We start from the raw sequence: 17,296 nt of genomic DNA, 5'->3' as shown, positions 1-17,296 counted from the left end.
TTTTGAATTAAATAGAAATGAAAACATAACTTGTCACAGTTTATGGGATACAGTGAAAGCAGTGCTTAGAGGGAAATTTATAGCATTGAATGCATACATTAGAAAAAAAGAAATCTAAAATCAATCATCTACATGTCCACTTTAGGAAACCAGAAAAAGAAGAGCAAATTAAATCCAAAAAGAGGGGACGTATGTATACGTACATCTGATTCACTTTGCTGTACAGCAGAAACTAACACAACATTGTAAAGCCACTATACTCCAATAAAAATTAACAAAAACAATCTAAAGTAAGCAGAAGAGAAGAAATAATAGGAAGTAGAGCAGAAATCAGTGTAACTGAAAACAGGAAATCAACAGAGAAAAATCAATGAAACCAAAAGCTAGTTTTTTGAAAAGATCAATAAAATCAATAAGTCTTTAGCCAGGCTAATTAAAAGCAAAACAAAGCAAAACAGATGGCACAAATAACTAACATTAGAAATGAAAGTATATCACTACAGAGCCTATGGACATTAAAAGGATAATCAAAGAATACTATGAATAACTCTATGCTCATAAATGTAATAATCTAGATGAAAAGGAACAATTCCTTAAGACACAATTTGCCAAATCTCACACAAGAAGAAATAGACAACTGAATAGGCCTTTATCTATTAAATAAATTGAATCAATAATTAGTAACCTTCCAAAATAGAAAGCACAAGGCCCACATTGGTTTACTGGTGAACTCTAGCAAACATCTAAGGAATAAATTATAAGAATTCTCTACAGCCTTTTTCAGAGGACAGAAGCAGAGGGAATTCTTCCCAACACATTCTATGAGGCCAGATTACTGTAATACCAAAACCAGACAAAGAGATTACAAGAAAAGAAAACTACAGACCAATATCTTTTATGAGCACAGATGGAAAAATTCTCAACCAAGTGGGATTTATCTCAGTAATGCAAGGCTGATTCAACATTTAAAAAATCCATTAATGTAATTCATCACATCAACAGGTTAAAAAAAACACATTATCATATCAATAAATGTAGAAAAAGTATTTGACAAATCCAACACCCATTCATGGTAAAAACTCTCAGTAAACTAGGAATACAGGGAAATTCCTCAACTTGATATGAACATCTACAAAAAACCTACAGGTAACATATTTAATGTTGAGAAACTTGTAGCTTTCCCACTAAGTTCAGATACAAGGCAAGAATATCCTTTCACCACTCCTTTCCAACATCATACTGGAAATGCTAGCTAATGATTAAGATCAGAAAAGGAAATAAAAGGTATACAGATTGGAAAGGAAGAAATAAAACTGTCTTTGTTCACAGATGACATGATTTTCTATGTAGAGATTCAAAAGAATCAACAAAACCCTCCTGGAACTAATAAGCAATTATAACCAATGTTGCAGTATACAAGGTTGACATACAAAAGTCAACTGCTTTCCTCTATAGTAGAAATGAACAGATAGAATTTGAAATAAAATTAGCACCCCCCCCCCAATGAAATGCTTAGGTATAAATCTAACAAAATATGTATAAGATTTATATGAGGAAAACTACAAAACTCTGATGAACAAAACCAAAGAAGAACTAAATAAATGAAGAGGTATTCCACATTCATGGATAGGAAGACAATATTGTTAAGAAATCAGTTCTTCACAAGTTGACCTACAGATTCAACATAATCAATCCCAATCAAAATCCCAGCATGTTATTTTGTGGATATTGACAAGCTGATTCTAAAGTTAATGTGGAGAGGCAAAAGATCCAGAATAGACAACACAAAAATGAAGGAAGAGAAAAAAGTTGAGGAGTGACTTTACCTGACTTCAAAACTTACTATAAAGCTACAGTAATCAAGACAGTGTGTACCGGCAAAAAAAAAAAACAAAAAAAAACAGACAAATAGATCAATGAAACAGAATAGACAGCCCACATAAGTATTGATATAATCAATTGATCTCTGAAAAAGGAGCAAAGGCAATGGAGCAAAGATAACCTTTTCAACAAATGCTCAAAGATGGGGCCTGGAACAACTAGATATCCATATGCAAAAAGATGAATCTGGACACAGACCCTACACCTTCCACAACAATTAACTCAAAATATAAAATGCAAAACTATAAAACTCCTAGAAGATAAATAGGAGGAAACCTAGAAGACCTTGGGTATAATGATTACTACATAAATACCACACCAAAGGCACTACCCATGAAAGAAATAATTGATAAAATGGACTTCATTAAAATTTAAAACTTCTGCTCTGCAAAAGACAATCTCAAGAGAATGAGAAGAGAAGCCACAGACAGGGAGAAAATATTTGCAAAACCCACATCTGATAAAATACTATTATCCAAAACATACAAAGAACACTTACAACTCAACAATAAGAAAACAAATGACCTGATTAAAAAATGGACCAAAGATCTTAACAGACACCTTTCCGAAGAAGATACATAGATGGCAAATAAGCATATGAAAAGATGCCCACATCTATGTCATCAGGGAAATGTAAATTAAAACAACAATGAGATACTACTACACACCTATTAGAATGGCCTAAATCTGGAACACTGACAACACTAAATACTGGTGAGGATGTGGAGCAGCAGGAACTCTCATTCATTGCTGGTGGAAATGCAAAACGGCACAGCCACTTTAGAACACAATTTGGCAGTTTCTTACCAGACTATACATATTCTTACCCTATGATCCAGTAATCATGCTCCTTGACATTTACCCCAAAAAGCTGAAAACTTATGTCCACACAAAAACCCGCGCATAGATGTTTATAGCAGCTTTACTCATAATAGCCAAAACTTGGAAGCAACCGAGATGTCCTTTAGAAGGTGAATGGACAAATAATGATGTGAATGAATGTGGGACATAAAGACAATGGAATATTATTCAGCACTAAAAAGAAATGAGCTGTTAAGTCATGAAAAAACATGGAGGGGCTTTACATGCATATTACTAAGTAGCCAATCTGGAAAGGCTACATACCTAATGATTCCATCTATATGACATTCTGGAAAAGGCAAAACGACAGAGACAGTAAAAAGATCATTGGTTGCCAGGGGTTGGGGAAGTGGGATGAATAGGCAGAGCACAGAGGGGTTTTACGGCAGTGAGAACACGCTGTATGATACTATAACCATGGATACATGTCATTATAAATTTGCCATAACTCATAGAATGTACAACACCCAGAGTGTACCATAATGTAAACTATGGACTTTAACTGATTATGATAGGTCAATGTAGGTTCATGCATCAGTTGTAACAAATGTACCTCTCAGGTGGGGTTTGTTGATAATAAGGGAAGTTATGCAGGTGTGGGGACAGGGTATATATGAGAAATTTCTTTATCTTCCTCTTAATTTTTCTGTGAACCCAAAACTGCTCTAAAAAAATAGTCTTTTTAAAAAATTAATCTAAATGGATCATAGGTTTAAGAGTGAAACATAAATTGTAAAACTTTTAAAAGAAAATATAGGAAAAAACATCTGTGACCTGGAGTTAGTCAAAGAAATTTTAAATACGACATCAAGAGCACAATGTATAAAATAAAAAATTAATTAGATTTTATCAAAATTAAAAACATTTTATCTGTGAAAGATACATTAAGAGAATGAAAAGACAAGTTCTATACTGGAAGAAAATACTTGGAAATCACACATCAAACAAAAGACTTCTATCCAGAATATATAAAGAAGTCTCAAAATGATACTGGATAGAAATTTGGATGGACACAAACTGGTGTATACATCTGTATAAATTAAATGTATAATAAAAATAGCACAAAAGCTGGGAGGGGGGAAAGTGAGAGTATACTGTTGTATGGGTCTTATACCATACATGAAATGCATGATATTACTTAAAGGTAGACTGCTGCAATTATTTGGAACTATTGCGAATGGCATTGTCGTATTAATTTCAGTTTCCAATTGCTCTTTGTTAGTAAATAGAAGTACTATTGAATTTTGTGTGTTGGCCTTTTATCCTGCAACCCTTAATAAACTCATTTAGTTCTAGGAACTTCTCTGTAGAGTCCATGGGATTTTCTATGTAGACATCATTTCATCTTTGAACAGGGACAGTTTTATTTATCTTTCCCAATACTTCATCTGAAGTACTTTTAGCATTTCTTTTAGAGCAGGTCTGCTGTTGATGAATTCTGTTCCCTTCATCTGAGAGCTTCTTCATTTCACCTTTATTCGTCAAAGATATTTTCACTGGAGATAGAATTCTGAGTTGAGAGGTCTTTTCCCTCAGCATTTTATAACTTCTATTGTCCTTGATTTCTGATGAGAAATATATAGTCATTCGAATTGTTGTTCCCCTATATGATATATGTCCATTTTCTCTGGCAATTTCCAGTATTCTTTCTATATAGTTTTTACAAGTCTAATTATGGTGGGTCTAGGAGAGATTTCTTTGAATTGATCTTGCTTGGGTTTGCTGAGCTTCTTGAATCTTGTGTCTTTTACTGAATATATTTTCTTCTAATATTTTTGTACTTTATGTTTTTTCTCTTTCTAGTATACTCACACAATTTGATGAGGCTCTGTTTCTATATCTTTTTCAATCTTTTTTTTTCTCTCTGTTGTCCAGACTGGATAATCTCCAGTGATTTATCCACAAGCTTACTGACTCTTTCCTCTGTCATTTCTATTCTGCTATTAAGCTCATCCAGTGGATTATAAATTTTCAGTTACTTTACTTTTTTAGTTCTAAAATATGCATTTGGCTCTTTATATTTTCTATTTCTATGCTGATATTTTCTGTGTTTCCATACGTTTGAAGTGTGTTGACCCTTACTTCATGAAGCATGGTTATAATAGTTGCTTTAAAGTTGTCTGATAAATGCTACATCTGTGTCATCCCAGGTTTGGCATCTATTGATTAAAAGACAATCAAACTCTTGGGAGATGAGATTTTCAAGGTTCTTCATATGCTAAGTAATTTTAGACGGTATCCTGGACATTTTGAATATTTATGTCACCTGGGTATTGTTTAAATCCTAAGGAGACTGCTGATTTTGTTTTGTTTTGTTCTATTGTAGCAGGCATTAAACTAGGATTGGTTCAGGACATAGTTCTAAATGGTTTTCTTAATGTTGCTATAATGTCAGTTAAGTTTTCAAAGTATTTGCAGTGTTATTTGGATAAATCCTATATGCATCCTACCCAGCAGACAGTGTGGGATCTGGGCAGTGGTCAGTCCTCTAGTTCAATGCCTGTGATTGGCTGTCCATGGGAGGGGTCAGAAATGTTTTTCTGTAAAGGACCAAATAGTAAATATTTTAGGCTTTGTTGCCGAGAAGCAAAATCCATGAGAAGGTTTTCTTATATAACAAGGGAGAAAACAAATTCCACAAAGTTTATATTGGCAAAATTAAAAATAGAATAATTGAGTATACTTTTAACATTTTTCATTCAGGTCCACTAATGAGAAGACTAGAATTCTTTTTTTTTGGAGGGGGAGGGGAAATAATTTCAGTTAATTAGGGTTCAAAGTTAATGTTCCCTATCATCCAAATTGAAAATGTTCATCTGTTAATGCTGATCTGTAATGAGATTTTTAACATTTTAATATACATATAAATATATAGGAAATATATTTAATATATGTAATATATTTTATTAAATATGTTATAAAATAAATATATAAAACATTAAATATAATATTAACATTAATATATTTAATTATATAAGTATAATTATAACATAATTATAGTATAGTTATAATATATAATACATATAAAATGTATAATATATAAAATATAATACATATAATATATATCATAATATATAATTATTATAATTATATATAAAGTATAATATATAAAACATATAAAATATAATATAGAAGATATAATACATAACATAATAATATGATATATAATAATATATAACATATATTATTATATATTATATATTGTGCATTACATATATTATAATACATTATAACATTTAAAATTACATATAATATATTATATTATATATATTATATATTATATACTACAATACATATATTATTAATATGATGCATATAATATATTATATACATTATATTTACTATATTATAATATATAATATATTGTTATATATACATTATATAATACATTATATATAATATATTATAGTATATATTAATATAATGTATATAATATATAGTATTAATATTATTATTAACATATGTTATATAGTATTATATATAAATAATATATTTATATGAAATAACATATAATTATTATATATTTATAGTAATATATTTATATATATTATATATAAAATAATATATAACATATATTTATAATATTAATGTTATATATGATATATATTCTTATATTATATTAACATCTATTAAAATGTATAATATATATTAGTATATTAATATTATATATTATGTATTATATTATATATTATATAAACTTGAAAATATATAATGTAATATATCATATATAATTATTAATAATAATATATAATATAATACATAATATATGAACAAGTATATAATTACAATTAATTATTATATTATTAATTATATAATAATTAATAATTATTAGCAATATATCAATATATTATACAATTTAAATATTGATATTTAATGTAATATATAAAATTATATTTATATATGTGATATTTAATATACAATATATATTTAAAATATATGAAATATATTTAATATATTTTAAATATATCTCATATGTGGAAATGAAGACAGGTATTGTCAAATAGTGATATTAATCCACAAGCATATGACTTTAATTTAATATATATAGAATTCTATTAGTTTCTTCTCTTAATATTTGCCTTTTAGCATGTCATTACATTGAAGACTAATCACTCCAATTGATGGTTAGGCAGAATGGCACAGTTAAACGAATTTTGCAATGTAGAAATATCCTTTCTCTGCATTTGCATCCAAGTCAGAAAAACGTTCCTACAAGTGTAGGGTGAGCTCAGAAATCATATCCATGACAAATTTTTATGAGAATGAAGGTCTCACTTCTTTTAGGTTTTGACAGCATGAGAAGCCATAATTCAAAAAGAGTCATGTACCACAATGTTCATTGCAGCTCTATTTACAATAGCCAGGACATGGAAGCAACCTAAGTGTCCATCAGCAGATGAATGGATAAAGAAGATGTGGCACATATATACAATGGAATATTACTCAGCCATAAAGAGAAACGAAATGGAGTTATTTGTAGTGAGGTGGATGGAGTTAAAGTCTGTTATACAGAGTGAAGTAAGTCAGAAAGAGAAAAACAAATACAGTATGCTAACACATATATATGGAATCTAAAAAAAAAAAAGGTTCTGAAGAACCTAGGTGCAGGACAGGAATAAAGATGCAGACGTAGAGAATGGACTTGAGGACACTGGGAGGGGGGAGGGTAAGCTGGGACGAAGTGAGAGAGTGGCATGGACATATATACACTACCAAATGTAAAATAGATAGCTAGTGGGAAGCAGCCACATGGCACAGGGAGATCAGCTCGGTGCTTTGTGACCATCTAGAGGGGTGGGATAGGGAGGGTGGGAGGGAGATGCAAGAGGGAGGGGATATGGGGATATATGTATACATATAGCTGATTCACTTTGTTATACAGCAGAAACTAACACAACATTGTAAAGCAATTATACTCCAATAAAAAAAAAAAGGAAAAGGCAGCCTCCTTAATGGGAGAAGATATCTGCAAACAATATATGCAATAAGGATTTAATATCCAAAATATACAAAGAACTCATGTAACTCAACATTAAAAAAAACAAACAGGGGCTTCCCTGGTGGCACAGTGGTTGAGAATCTGCCTGCCAATGCAGGGGACATGGGTTCGAGCCCTGGTCTGGGAAGATCCCACATGCCACGGAGCAACTAGGCCCGTGAGCCACAACTACTGAGCCTGTGCGTCTGGAGCCTGTGCTCCGCAATAAGAGAGGCCACGATAGTGAGAGGCCCACGCACCACGATGAAGAGTGGCCCCCGCTTGCCACAACTAGAGAAAGCCCTCGCACAGAAACGAAGACCCAACACAGCCATAAATAAATAAATGTAAAAAATTTAAAAAATAAAGAATGAATTATGAATTTCGTTATAAAAAAAAAACCAAACAACCCAAATAAAAATGGGCAGAGGATATGAATAGACATTTTTCCAAAGAAGACAAGTGGATGGCCAACAGACAACGTGAAAATATGCTCAACATCACTAATCGTCAGAGAAATGCAAATCAAAACCTCAGTGAGATACCACCTCACACCTGTCAGAACGACTATTACCAAAAAGACAACAAATAATAACTGTTGGCAAGGATGTGTAGAATGCTGTTGATGGGATTGTAAATTGGTGCAGCCACTATGGAAAACAGTATGAAGGCCCCTCAAATCATATGATCCAACAATTCCACTCCTGGGTATTTACCCAAAGAAAACAAAAATATTAATCTGAAAAGACATATGCACCCTAGTGTTCACTGCAGCATTATTTACAATAGCCAAGATGTGGAAGTGACCTAAGTGTCCACTGATAGATAAATGCATAAAGAAGATGTGGTATACATATACAATGGAATGTTACTTAGCCATTAAAAAAAGAAAGAAATCTGCCTCTAGCGACAACATGGATGATTCTAGAGGGTATCATGCTAAGTGAAATAAGTCAGACAGAGAAAGACAAATACTGTATGATCTCACTTATATTTGGAAACCAAAAAACAAAACAAAGAAAACAAAATGAAAACAGACTCATAGATACAGAGCACAAATGGGTGTGTGCCTGAGGGGAGGAAGGTGGGAGGATGGATGAAATAGGTAAAGGGGATTAAGACGTACAAACCTTCAGTTATAAAATAAGCCACGGGGATGTAACATACAGCATAAGGGATATGGTCAATAATATTGCAATAACTTTGTATGGGGACAAATGGTTATTAGACTCACTGTGGTGATCATTTCATAATGCCAAATCACTATGTCCTACACCTGAAACTAACATGATATTATACATCAACTATACTTCAATTAAAAAAATAATATGCTTTAAGAGGGTATCCTGCTTCCTTATGGTATTTAGGTTTTGCCACTTGAGGTATTTAACCTTGCCTGCAAATGTTAATTATTTTGCTTAAAATAATTACTATTTTACTATTTACTATAATTTTACTATTTCCAAAAGTAACACTTTTGGAAATATACCTACCATTTGCATTCTAGAGGTGTCAGAACATAACGCATTTATTTCCCAAAATACCCAGATTAAAGTTACAAGAAAAAAGCTGCATGAATTCATGTAATGGCAATCCACACTTCCAGTTTCTCAGGGACCAAAAGGACAAGTAAGACATTCACAGGATGAAACGGATCTCAGAGGCAAACAATCACGTTTTCAAAAATGTATATCAGTGTGATCCAAATCAACATCAAGAATTAACTAACAAGAAGAATCAGGTTAAGATCTCAGGAAGGAATAGAGAAAACACAGACAGAATAGTATATTGGAACAAATTCTTGATTTCTTCTTCCATCAAAGAGATTAGACAGCTTTCAGGAATCCCTTTGAAAGATAAGATTTCTAAGAAAAAGTAATTTTCGTTTGAGGGCTCCAATAAAGCCATTGGCATTACAGAAATTTTCACAGTTTTTTTAAAGTTGTCACTAAACATAAAAGCAAAATTAAAACTTTTGCTCCCCTACTTCCTTCCCCCAATTTCTCCACCTCCTAGTCAATGACTTTGCTGTGTACTTCATTGAAAAAATATAACCACAGGGAACTAAGGAAACTAAATTACTCTTCTGATCACCCAATTACCAACTTCCTTGCATCTGCATCTGTCTTGTTTCTTCCCTCCCTTACAATGGAAGAAGTGGACCATCTCCTAACAAAAGCGGACCCTTCCTTATCTGCTCTGAATCCCATCCCCTGTCACCTTCTTGGGGATCAACATCATTTGATCATCTCTTCTCTCTTCTTCAGCATCAGTTTTTCTCTCTCTACTAAATCATTGCCATCAGCATTACCTGGTACCTTCCAAAATTAAAAAACATCCTTAAAGTCCTTTTTTTAGAAAAATCGTAGCTTATAAATGAAGAGGGAATAACAATAGAAAAATCGTCATTTTGCAGCCCCTAATCTAGTTAGCAGTCATCAATGGCTGCTAAATTCCTAAGTGAAAGGTCAATAGTGACCTTTATAATAGATGGATCAGGATGACATCATCTAAGCACAGATACATCTTAAAAATCATGAAAATAGGACAACCAGTAATTATTTTCTTCCTAATGTATTACAACAGGAAGTACACAGCATCACCTATGAAGTATTCTTACTATAGAACAATTAGACTTTAATCAAACCTCTCGATCTACTTTGTCAATTTGCATGAAATGCAAAGTACAGAGGAAGAGGCTAAATGATATAAGGATATAATTATCTAAGTCCCAGAATATGTGAAATTCTACAAAACAAATGACTCAGCTACTTCAACAAATAAATGTCATTACAAAAGAAGGGAAACCTGTTCTAGATTAAAAGAGATTTGAGAGATCCATCAGCCAAAAGCAGTATGTAGACTTTAATTGAATAGTGATTAAAAAAATCAATGATAAATATGTATGTTTGAAACAAATGAGGAAAAACTGAATATGGACAGAGTACTAGATGATATTAAAGAACTTTTATTTTGTTGGGGGCGTGTTAGTGGTATTGTGGTTATGTTTTAAAAAATCATTATCTGTTAGAAATACATATTGAAGTGGTAAATACATATTGAAGTGGTAAAATGATATGATGTCTGGGATTAAGAGGGAATAGTGAACACTGAAGGTTGCTGAAACTCAGTAAAGCATATGGGTCCATTATATTCTATTTTTGTGTGCATTTGAAAACTTCCACAGTACAAAATTAAAAAGAAATCCTCCCTTAACTCATATTCCCTTCTGCTTCTTTCTATAACAAGCTTTTTGAAACGGTAGCACGCACTGTCACTTCTTCCTCACCTCTCATTTGGTCAGCAATCACTTCAACTTGGCTTTCTCCTGACCACTTTCTTGAAACCATTCTTCCCAAGGTCACCAAAAAACCTCCATTTTGGCAAATCCAGTGGACATTTCAATTATAATATTTTGACCTCTTAGACTCATTCTACAGAATTGACCATATCCGCCTCCTTGAAACACTTTTCTCTCTGTTCTTGGTTTCCATGACATTACAAACTCCTGAATTTCTTCTGGCTTTTTGGGCCACTTCTCAAAATAATTTGCTAGCTCTTTTTCTTGCATCCAACTTAAAAATACTGACATTCCTCAGGGCTTAGGTCAGAGGTCTCTTTTCTGCTTTTCTCCTTTCACTCTTCCTTTTGCGCCGACCTCAGTATTATATAACATCTCCGTGCCAATTCTCGAATTTATTATCTTTAGTCCAAGATCCAAAATCCAATCATTTACATGATTTCTCCACTGGACATCTCGAAGCATCTCCAACTTAACTTTCCCTAAACCAAAGTCTTCATCTTTGCCTCATACCTACCTTCTCCCCATGGCTAAATTTGCTTCCTCCGCTCCCAGTTTTCTCATTTCAACAAAAGCTCTTTCATCTGCTCCATTACTAAAGCCAAAACCTAAGAATCATCCTCGACACCTCCCTCTATTTACTGCCCTCTCCCCTGTAAGGTCCTGTTGGTTCTGCTTCCTAAATATATTATGTCTTGATTGTTCTTATTCCATTTCAACCTTTGGGTCCCAGTTCCTATCGTCTCTCATCTGTATTACTGCAACAGCCTCAATGGTTTCCCATTTTACTCCTGTTCTCTTCCACAGAGCAACCAGAGTGAACTTTTACAAAGTCAAAATGGATCCTGTCAATCCCGTTCAGGGACAGCCCCTTGCACTTAAGTATAAAACAGCTAACAAGGGCAGTGTGATGGGTAAGTTATGTGTCATCTTGGCTAGGATGTGGTACTCAGTTGTTTGGTCAAACAGCAGTCCAGAAAATATTTTTTAGATATAATTAACATTTACCAGTTGACTTTAAAGCAAATTATCTTCTATAATGTGTGTGTGTTCTTAAGGGCGGCCTTAAGAGCAAGGACTGAGGTTTCCTAATGGAGAAGGAATTCTGTTTTCAGACTGCAGCATAGATATTCTGCAGGAGAAGGAATTGTCTTAAGACTGCAACATAGATATTCTGCCTGAATTTCCAGCCTGCTGACCTGCCTTAAGGATTTCAGTGTCAAGACCGCAAACATCAACTCTTACTGAATTTCCTCACAACTCATGAATTCCTTACAATAACACTCTCTATATCTCTCTCTCCTAATTGGTTCCATTTCTTGGGAACAAGACCCCGAATGTCCTGTCTCCTGCCTGCTTCTCCTTTCTCATTTCACATATGACTTTCTGCTTCACTCACTACAATCCAGCTACAATGGCCTTCTTTCTATTTCTGGAATGGACAAGTTATTTCCTGCTTTAAGACCTGCATATTTGCTCTTTCATCTGTTAGGAATGTTTTCTCTCTCTCATTCTCTTTCCTTTCTCTCCCTTTTCTACTTTTTAATACAGAAGAGTGCATATAGTATTTATGTATCGTTAAGAATAACAAGATAAACACTTGAATATCAACTATCTACCTATTTTTCTCCTGTAAAACTGTAATTCATCCTACTAGATATCAACTGAAATATCACTGCTTCAGAAAAGCGTTCCTTAACTCCACTATCTAAATTAGATTGCCCTAGTTATTTTTTTCTCATAATAATCTGTTTTTTTTTCTTCCTAGCATTTATCACAATTTGTAATTATTTATTTATATGGGTTTATTTGTTTAATGTCTGTCTCCCTCATTACACTGGAAACGAGGGCAAGAAACAGTGTATTCTTAATGTAAAGTATGCAATAAATAATAAATGAAACTACCTTGTCACAATTGTTTTCTTAAACAATTATAATTGCTCAAGTAATATAAGAGTATGTTTTCATTATAAAAATTCAAATATATAGAATTATACAGAGAAAAATAAAATTCCCTTCAACACGTTATCTCCTACCCAAATACAAATCCCATTCTGTTTCCCAGAAATCACTGTAAATAGTTTAGTATATATCCTTCCAAATCATTTTATACAATTACATGCTTATACGTGCATATACAAATAAACATACACTGACACACATGTATTGATATTTAAAAACTTAAATTGAGCCATGCTTATGTACTGATCTATGATCTGCTTTTTCACTTAACAGAATGTTTTGGAGATCATTTCATAATAATGCATATAGATCTACCTAATTCTTGTAAACTACAGCAGTATTATATTTTATGGAGATGCCATTGCTCTAATTTTATTAAAGAATCCCCATAGCTTTTATTATCTTACTCTAGCTATATTTTGTATTAATTCTGTTATCTTAAGGGAAAAAAAATCAGTATTTGGTCATTAGTGTTGATTTAAGGACAGTTTGCTTGAAAATATTTCCTTTAAAGTATGCTTTCCTTAAACTTCCTTTCTACTACCTTCATACAAGATAATGTCAACATAACTTGCTTTAATGAGCAGAAATAAGATGGCAAGACACAGTGAAGGGTTCAGAAAATCTCAGATAAAATAGCTCAAATTAGGTTTGCTTTACCATGCCATAATCTAGCCAGGTTCATAAAGATCTAGCATCTATCTTCCTTTCTGAGATAGTGAATTCAGATAGGTATCAGTAATCCGCATGAGATAAGTACTTTTTTCTCACATTCATGCCAACCAGTCCCCACAGTCTATAAGCAAGGCGTGGGGAGCCCAGGCATCATTCTGGTACAGGCACTGGAGAAATTAAGAGTTCCTACAGGTTCTCTTCTGCCTTCTTAATGCTATTAGTTCTATAGTATCAGTTAAACTGAAATTATGTTGGCTGAAAAGTTTAACTCCTATTTCTATACCAATTTCATGATCTCAACCTCTAGATCTACAAAGTCAATATTATCTATTGTGTTAGGGCTTTTAAAAGTGAATCCAGTTGATGAAATTGTTATTCTGATAAGTCATTACCACTTAAATAAAGTTGTAGCTAGAGACTTTCAGCAAAGTAGAAAAGTTCAATGGGCTAAATTCATGAGTATATAAACTTCTAATAGATGACCATTCTATTTTATCTATTTTAAATGGCATGGCTTTTCAGACACCAGTGGGAAACAGGCAATAACAAAGTGAATAAATATGGAAGAATTTGGAAATCTTCATGCCCAAGACTTTGCTATTCAAGGAGAATAATATCTTAGTCATCCTTATAGGGCTGATCATAACTCTACTATAGTATTTCTGGTAATAGCTCCAAATTTATACTCTTTATTAAAACATTTCACTCACGGTGGTGGTAAGAGCTCAGTCTCCAAAGTAAAGATGCTATATTTGAATCCTGGTTCTACCAATTTCTAACTAAGTGATTTGGGGCAAGTTGCTTAGTTTTTCCAAGCTTCAGTTGCCTTACCTTTAAATTGGGGATAAAGACAATGTTTATCTTTGGAATTATGATAATGTATGTAAAGTGCTTAGCTCTATGCCTGGCATATAATAAGTGCTCAATAAATGAAAGCTATTACTATTACTATTTTTTTTTTTGAAGTATTGTTAGGAAGCAGGATATAGGCAGAGAAAGGGAGACTAGCTAGAAAGATCAGAAAAGAACTCTGGATAAATGTGCCATTAAAACTATCATAACAAACTATTACATGAATGAATGCAGAGTGAAACGACTGAAGACAAATCAAAGGTAGAACCAACTGAAGGGGCCCTGAAAAGTAATTTGTATGGGAGAGTTTTCTGCATGGGAAAAAATGCCATAGAACCCAAGTTAAAAGATGAAAGAGAAGTTGGGAAAAATGTTTGTAACATTACAAAAAGGACTACTTTTTTTCACATATAAAGAAAATGACTAACATATAAGTGGAAAAATAGACAAAAAATAGAACAACAGTTTGTAGAAAATACAAATGACTCAAATATAAAACTTCACTCATAACAAGAAAAATGTAAATTATAACTAAGAGATACCATTTTCACCTCTCAGATTGGCAAAGTACTAAACTTTTTGATTATACTCTTTAAAGTATAATAAAACAGGCACTTTCAAATATTGCAAGTGGGAACATAAGTTGTACAACCTCTATTAAAGCAATTTAGCAGTATCTATCAAAATTTATAGTGAATTTATCTCTGACCCACAATTACATTTCTAGGAATTTATCTTACAGATATCCTCACACATTTATAAATGACATGTATAGGAATATTCATTGCAGCATTATAATCTGCAATCATGAAAGACTGAAAATAACTCAAATATTCATTCACTAGTGGGCTGGCTAAATGCACTGTGGTACATTCATACGATGGGACATCGTATGGATTTTTAAAAATGGGGTAGTTTTACAGTGCACAGATTCATATACATAGTCAAGATTGTATATGTATAACTATCCCTGAAAAGACACACAGGAAACTGAGAGAGGTTACATCCAAGGAGGGCGCTTGGCTGGCTGGGAAACTGGGGTGTGAGAAAGCCTATTTTCACTAAATATGCCTATGAATTTTTATTTCTTGAATACGACAATAATTATAAAAACAATTTAGTTCAGTTCTCTGTCTCTGAAAGTGAATATTTAACCCAACTGGATTTGAAATTCCTTAATGGGTTCCTCCTGAAATCTGTATAGCCTTTATCTAGGAGAACAATATGAAGATATAATTTAGAGAAAAGCAGAGACAATGCCTTTTATGGAGATTCCTGTAGTAGGAATAAATAAAATAAAATGGTGATGTGGGCCCAGAATCCAGCTGTAATTGTGAAATCTTTTTTTTTTTTTTAACTTATTTGGCTGCACCAGGTCTTAGTTGTGGCATGCGGGATCTTCATTGTGGCATGCGGGATCTTCATTGTGGCATGCGGGATCTTTAGTTGCAGCATTCAGGATCTTTAGTTGCAGCATACTGGATCTTTAGTTGTGGCATGCAGGCTCTTAGTTACAGCACGTGGGATCTAGGATCTGGTTCCCTGAGCAGGCATCAAACCCGGGCCCCCTGCATTGGGAGCACGGAGTCTTAACCATAGGGAAGTCCCGTGAAATCTTAAGAGTAATGAAAAGTGAAAGTTTTTTCATAACCTTTTTGGTAGCAATATCTGACCTAACCCAAATCTACTTGGTTGTAAAATCTGACCTGAACTGATATGAGGCTATTTATACTTATTGTTTATTACATTTAATGTGAATAATCATACATCATAGTGTATCCCATGTGGTATGTAAACCATGTTATCTTAAAATTTTGTTAATTCTGAAATATGTTTGGCTCTAAGAATTTTGGATGAAGGACTGTGGACCTGTACGATTTTCTCTCCTGGCGTCAGTCCTGAGTTAAGTCTTCACACAAAAATATTATCATTACCAGAAAGAGCCTTCTGACAGTTAGTTATCCAATCCTCTTCAACAATACCCACCACTCAAGGTTTATGAGATGCCTACTCTTGGCTTTTTGTTCTTACTCTTTGGGAGTTTTGGTTAAAGACTATCACTATGCAAGCAATGTACCTGATCTCAGAGATTTTGATATGGAAAGAAAATTTGGGCAAATCTGATAATTTATGCAACTATAAAAATGGAATTCTTTAAGAACAATTTATTTTCTTTCTGTCATTGTAGCAAGAGCTACACACAGGTTAAAAATAAAATTACCACCCCGCTCCCCATGCCTGTATTTTTCAGTATTGGGAAACTTAAGATATCTTAATTATTTTCTAGTGTCTTAATCATTTTGTGAAATCATGAAGTTGGATAATGGTCATTTAATATAAAATGTTCTCTTTTCTATGCAATTGTAGCTTCTTACTAATTATGAATTAAAGCCTAATTTAATATGGCTGGAAGCCAGAATGACAAGTGAAATTTAGAGACCTCAACCTTGGTTATCTTGAGAGAAAAGCACTGTTAGATAGTTTGGAGTCAAAGAATGTTACCTGCTAGGCTCCAGTTGCAAAAGCAGTAAGCTGACTTCCAGAGAACACGATGCAGAAACCAAAACCAACAGGAGAAATACTTGCTTGTGAACTCTACCAGGCTGAAGTGATGCCAGGTTACCCTGTTTATTAGCCTGCACTTTAGAAAGTTCAGGGCATGTATGGATATGTACTTATTCCACTGTATGCTACATATTATTGAAAACACATTCTACAATATAACATAAATAATTCATCCATGCATTGTTTGAAATTTTAGATTACAAAACTAAATGGTAGCGTTT

General features: G+C 33.0%; 1 protein-coding gene across 4 annotated transcripts in view; it reads right to left on the bottom strand.

Annotated features, from left to right (window-relative positions):
- The window catches only part of KIAA1328 (KIAA1328 ortholog), a 371,762-nt gene that overhangs the window by 17,841 nt on the left and 336,625 nt on the right, over window positions 1-17,296 (bottom strand). The gene's annotated exons all lie outside the window — the stretch shown is intronic.

This window comes from Eschrichtius robustus, chromosome 14 (assembly GCF_028021215.1).
Source record: "Eschrichtius robustus isolate mEscRob2 chromosome 14, mEscRob2.pri, whole genome shotgun sequence".
Taxonomy (NCBI): Eukaryota; Metazoa; Chordata; class Mammalia; order Artiodactyla; family Eschrichtiidae; genus Eschrichtius; species Eschrichtius robustus.
Note: the sequence above shows the minus strand (reverse complement) of the source record. Positions and strands in the feature narration are given on the sequence as shown.